Here is a 6,701-nt window from a genome sequence, read left to right as displayed (position 1 = left end):
TAGCTCTATATTACTAAATTTTATTCACATAACTGAGAAGTATTTGTATCATATTTATCCCTCTTCTTGCTCTGAACTCCAGAAGTAGAAGCAAATTGAGACACCATTTGCAACAATCAGCACATTCATTGAGCTCATGGCTCAGTCTTGGTTATGCTCCCAAGATACCTAATTTTAAATGACAACAGAAACAAGAAGCATATTGCAAATCATGTTAATAGTACTTATGACTTACAGAATATTCACCTCCAAACCTCCAAACCCTTCTTCCTGGCACCTGGCTTTTCCCATCCATTTCATTATGCTACAAAAAATGAACAAAAGGACAAAGTCTGGTTTAGAATTGCAGTGGTGAAATCAGAACAGTAAGCAAAGATTGCATCCAGTGTTTTTTGCCCATCCCTTCGTAAGAGGAGGGAGAACTGGAAGTGGCAAGAATGATCATTTTATCAGCAAAAATCTCTCCAGGAGCAGGGAGTTGTGAAACAGAATTCAGGTAGCAGTTTACTTGTGAACAAGTTATCATACCATTAAGAAATAACATTTTCCCTAAAGAGCTCTCACTGGGATTCTACTTCTCAATATAAGATGACGATCTGACCACATGCTTTATTCACTCACCAGTCAGCTAATGAGCAGCAAGCTAAAATGATTTATTCACACACTATTTATGTGTTATCAGCTATCCAGCCTTTACAGCACAAAATGGGTGAAAAAAGGTTAGATATCATTTGTAGGAGCCTCCAAAGACTACCACACTTCAATGGAGGTGAGTGAGCAGGTAATCTACGGATGCATATTCAGCACAGATGGAACACATCATAATATAAAATATTACTTCAGTGATCAGTTTCCTCCTCAGTGCAAAAAAAAACCATGTTCCAGATAAGCTTAAAAAACACACACTTTAGCACCAGAGAAGATCTAAGAGCTTATGCAGGTGGATAAAAGAACCATAATCTTATTATGAGGAATTGTGTCATAGATGGAATATCTTAGAGTATTTAGGGCTTTTTTTATAATCTTCATAAATCACCTGAACAGACAATTCAGCTTGAAAAAGCTTAAACTTGCTGACAACACAAAACTACATATAATGAAAAAAGTAGAACCGAGAGTTAAGGTAAGCAGTTCCTATGATAGGAGGAGAAAAAAATGGGTTGCTATGTGCACTAGCTGACTGAAGTCATACAAAAGTAACATTGAGACATCCAGAGAAAGACAAAGAAAGTCACTTATTGCTTAGTAGGAAAAAACAGTTATGATTAGGTAAAAAAAAAAAAGAATTATGTGCTACGTATGGCAGTTCTGCTCTTTAAATGAAATACCGAATAATGATGCAAATTAAACTCTTTGAGAAGAAAGTGATAAAGATTTTCAATGTCTAAAAGCAGATTTTTTCATATATTTTTCAAAATGTAAGGCCTGCACTATAGAATACTTACTAATACATAATTCCACTGAAATGCGAAACAAAATGTGGCAATAAGTTCAGTATTCTGCCTTTTCTCCACAACACTCCCCAGCAGAATTGGTAGATAATCAGTTTAGTGTTACAGGAAAATTTCCCATGTATGTGTGCCCAGATACTGTGCCTTAGGCACAGCCTGCTACTGATGCTCCACAGAGAAGTACTCAAGGAAGCCAGCAAAGCTTTACTTCGGTTCATCTGTGTGCTCAGAGACATTTGCAAGATGTACTCAAAAGCCTGTTGCGTAAAGAAGCAAAGCTTCGTGACTCAAATTATGTTGGGAAAAGGGATAAAAGTATATTTTGTGACTATCAGTAACGTGTACAATATGGAACAGGCAAAACAAGTGGAACAATTTTGTCTCTGTCCCTTTTATCTGCCGGCAATGGGCAAACATCTACCTGTCTGACACAGAGCAAAGCACATTTACAAGAAAAATGCAGGAGAAAGCCCTCAGATTCCTGAAGCAGTTAACTATTTTCCTTTACCTTACCTATACCATCCTCTGCCTATATTTAAAACCATTCAGATGCACTTTTTCTTTTAAATACTTACCCATCTGAACCGAATGTAGAAACACATAAATAAAAAAAACTCCTTAAAATAAAGGAGCAGAAAAACTAATAAACAAACCTCACTCTCACACTCCCAACCTGTTTCTGCTGTTTTCTGACAGACAAGAACAGAACTAGATTTTCTAAAGTTCAGGAAATGACATTCCATCCACGTACTCTCTAGCTCTCTGAAACTGCTCTATAATTCCTGTGATTTGACAGGAAAAAAAAACCTTTACTGAAACATTCAATTAAACAATTTTGTTTCCACTTAGAAAGGTCACTCATCATGCTCTCTTTCCAAAGCAGTCACTTTCTTTGCTTTGTATCTAATTAATTTAAACTCTGCATATAGAACTTTTGAATGACATTCTTTAGCATATTTCGCAGCTATGGATGATAATGGACAATCATGCTGTCCCTCTAAGGACTTTGCTACACAGAGAAGAACATTTGCAACAATCTAGGATGTAAATTTATAGCACAGTCATCACTTCTTATTAACTTCACCTGCATGCACTCAGTGCTCCCTGCCCATGGAGTATTATGCATTACTTTGCAAGAGGAGTAAATGGCTTCATGAAGAACATGCCTGTAGTAGAATTTTCAAGCCAGACAGGCAGACAGTGCTGAGTATTGAGAACTCTGTAAATTTATGCTCTTATTTATATTCATTAATTTTCACTAACTTGCCTGCACAGGCAAGCCATATTATCTCAAATCAGTGAAATATTTCATGGTGTCCACTATTTTGACTTCATCGATTACATTACATATACATACTGGTTTATTTTCCTTCCCCCACAATCAAAACTGAACAGAAACTGCCTCAGAGTTTCCTGAAGTGTGATAGTCCTCTTTCTTAGAACTGAAAGCATTTTGACCTGTTTCTTCAGATAAAACCTTACTGCAAGAATACAAGTATAAATGGCAGGCAAAGAGGAGCTTTTCCAAATTGATTTGCAAAGAGTTTCTCAGAATGTCACTTGCTCTGTGCAAGAGTACTAGGGTAGTGAGCAGCTGAAAGGCATTAGGACCACTGATGAAATCCAACCATGAAATGAGAGCAATGCTATATAGGCATGAAAAAGAAAATTAACATGATGCAATAATATCAGATGTATGCAAATACTGACAGTGATGTGGATGCTAAGCAAGGTCATTTAAAATGTAATAAGAACACAGATATTCAAAATGAAATGCAAAGTTTTGTTGTTGTTTTTTTTTTTTAAATATTATGGAATGAACCCATTAGGATAGCTGTTTCAAGGGACGCTTGAAGTATCTCTAAATGGATTCTCTATATGGACAGAGTCAGTAGCATGGTATTAGTTGCTATTACAAAAATTACTTTAGCTTTTAAAAGTTACTGACTATAACTTTATCATGATATAGATAAGAATAAAATGGTGGTTTTTTGGATGCTTTGGAATTAGGCTATTTCTTCTGACTTTTACCTGAAGAAAAGTACATCTCATTCTTTTTCTCATTGCCTTTTCTCTGATGGTTATCACTTATTATTTCTTGTGCTAACTTATAACAAGTATTAGTCTCAGGTCTATTTAAAAGTCAGAATTAAAAGATTGACCCTCTGTTGGCTTCCAGACCTGCTGAAAGCACAGCACAGATCTGCATTTGGAGAAAGATTTACCTTTTAAGATTATTTGAATTTTATGGAATAACGTAAGGAAAAAAGAATATAGGGATTGTTTGGTTTATAGATAAAGTTTCCTTAGCTATACAATAACTGCTCATGTGATCTGATATCAAGTCAGTATTTTGTTTTGGTATTTTGTTACTGAATATCAGACCTAAATTAAAGCACGATTAAACATTTATCTGCCAACATCTGAAGAGATCTTAGTCAAGCAAATTAGCATCCCGCTGAAAAAATAAAGAATAATAATTCTTAAGGGTATTTTAAGAAGATATGTCCTCACTGCTAACATGAAATATACATAATAAATAATTAATTTTCTGTATAATACATTTTACTTTGTAAAGAAATCTAGGCATATATTTGCAATAATAATATTTATCATTTACAGTGTAGGTAATTGTAAGCAGCTTACCATACACTTGATCGCACAATACTGTTGCAGCAAAAGTATGCAAACTTTCATTTTTAAACAGTATGAATGAAACACAATATTCAGGAGCATGCCATCAACTGAGAAAATTCAGCTGAAGTACTGGTGTCACTAAGGCAAAGTTACTTGACTTCATTCAAATAAGACTATTCAGGTTGAGCTCTTATGCAGATAAATACTTCATCTTATTTGAAGCACCATATTTCAGAAAATGTTACTGCTTCCTCTATAACTTCTCAGGCAATAAGAAAATCATAAAACATTTGAACACGTTATTCAGAGTTAATCGATGGACTCGTGAAATGAGTGTTACTTTTAACATCCTTGTTAGTAAAGTGTGATGTATTTAACGCACTGATGATTACAGGTTTGTTTCAGACAAGCCAGGTTTTATAACTTTTTTTTTTTTTTCAAATGAATACAGTGAAGATGACGTATTACAATTCGTATTCAACATGTTTGCACACTTAAGAAAACAGAGCAACCTCATACTTCCACTAGCAGCTTTTATTTTTTGTGTATTTCCTACCCTAAGCAGGCTATATGTATGCCACTCAGGCAATTCACTGGCCTGTGTCTGCTGTGCTCTCCTCAAACACAGCATGGCTCTTTTCTATGGGGAGATATTCAGGGACACGGCTGCCTGAAAGGCAGGGAACTGGCATTACATCCAACCAGGTATAGAACAAGTTCACCACTGTCATAGAAATCTTCTGACTATAATTGCTGAGTTGATTCCTGTTCTTCCTGGTTCATCTAACTGGTTAAAAGTTGAGCTACTCTCTTTGAGTACTGAGCAACATACTTCTACATATTTTATTTTTAATTAAAGGAATATCTTTGTCTTGCCAAAGTTAGCTTATCTATCCAATTCCAACTAAGGTCAGTAAAAAGAGAGCCACTGTAAACTTGCAGGTAGAGCTCAAGAGAATTTACATGTATTTCCCATTACTGTCAACTTCTGTTATGTACAGATTAAACAGTAATCTTGAAGGCATAAAAAGCAGAAAATTGCAGCAGTAATATGGGCAATGTGAAAGAGACCCAATATGCGTAAGGGAGCTTGCTTTCATAATTCTTATTCCTTGCTTAAAGAGGCATTTGGGTACTGTTGTAAAAAGCAGCCAATTGTTTCTGTAGATGAATTATTTTATGATCTTCTAAAACCTTGTAGTATTTTTGTCTTTGGGATTGAGAAACTGACAAGCTATTTTGGTTCCTGAGTTTATAAACACGAGGCTATATTTCAGTTAACAAAAAAAAAAAAAAACACCCTATTTTTAACATTAACTATTCACATTATTTAGGCTTGGTTGTGCCATTTGCAACACTAATTAACTTTTCAACACTTTCAAAAGTGTATTCCACTGAGAGAGGCAATGTTAATATAAGTAATAATAATCGGATTGCAGAAAATTTATTTTCTCTGCTATGCTGAAGTCCATGTAAAATAATGTCAACACTCAAGATTTAGTAGAAATACCTGTTTTAGCACTAACAATTATACTGATCCTCTTAGGCATTTAATAAAATTTATATATTCTCCTGTAGAGATTATGATAAAACAAAAGTTGTTTTTAACAACAAACAAACAAAAAAAAACAGCAAAAAAAAAATCCCCAAAAGCTATTCATAAATAAAGTATCAACAATCTCAGCTTAAAATTTGTCCTTTTGAGTATAGTGTTCTTTCATCTATATCTATATCTGGCAATTTCTATACTTGAACCTTCTGTACCTGAAGTATTTTATGCAATAATTTCCCTTTTCTGTCTGTATATATTGAGCAAGAGTCAGAAAAACCTTCTTACAGATATTCTACTGCATGACCTCTTTATGAATAGATTATTCTTACAGATTTCGTGGCTAGGCCTGACACTGTTCTTCATTAAGATCTCTTGTAGAGATCTGTAAAAATCCTCACAGATCATATTCTCATCTGAGCAGAGTTTTCCCTTTGAAATCTTTCCTTACTTAGTCTTGGTGGCATGGCAATGTAGACCAGGCTCACTAAGCATTTAATCTTGCCTTTCTTGATTTGGAAACTAAGAAACTTTCCATTATTGTTAAAACTGCATTTTAAAGGCCAAACCTGTAAAACCTGAAATACTCATATTTTAGCCTAATATTTTGATTCCCCACCAGTTTAACCTCTGCTTTTCAGAAATACTCTTTATTCCTAATTCAGACATCGCCAGCAGGAGAAAGATTTTAATGGAGGTTTAGGTGTTAAAATTCCACACACTGAGAAATCATTTTGGCTTTCAAAATGTTTATGAGCTGCACTCCCATAAGACGCTGAGAATCAATTTTCTTCTGGTTAAATGAACCATGAGGTTCCCAGGTCCTTGTGAGACTTTGATCTCACGATATTTTGTGCTTCTGAGTCATGATTTGTTTCTTGAAATCATTTGCTGCTATTATTAACTCCACTTAATTTTTGCTCTGGAATGATGTCACTATCAAGAAAAAAATACAGGCTTTTTTATTCTTTTAATTTAAAAGAAACAGATGCAAATTAAAAACAACCTTCTCTTCTCTTTCTGCAATGTGATGCACTAATGAAAATATCCAAAAGAAGATCAAA

This window comes from Lagopus muta, chromosome 3, assembly GCF_023343835.1.
Source record: "Lagopus muta isolate bLagMut1 chromosome 3, bLagMut1 primary, whole genome shotgun sequence".
NCBI classification, from domain to species: domain Eukaryota; kingdom Metazoa; phylum Chordata; class Aves; order Galliformes; family Phasianidae; genus Lagopus; species Lagopus muta.
The sequence above is the reverse complement of the archived record's forward strand: the minus strand, read 5'-3'. Positions refer to the sequence as shown.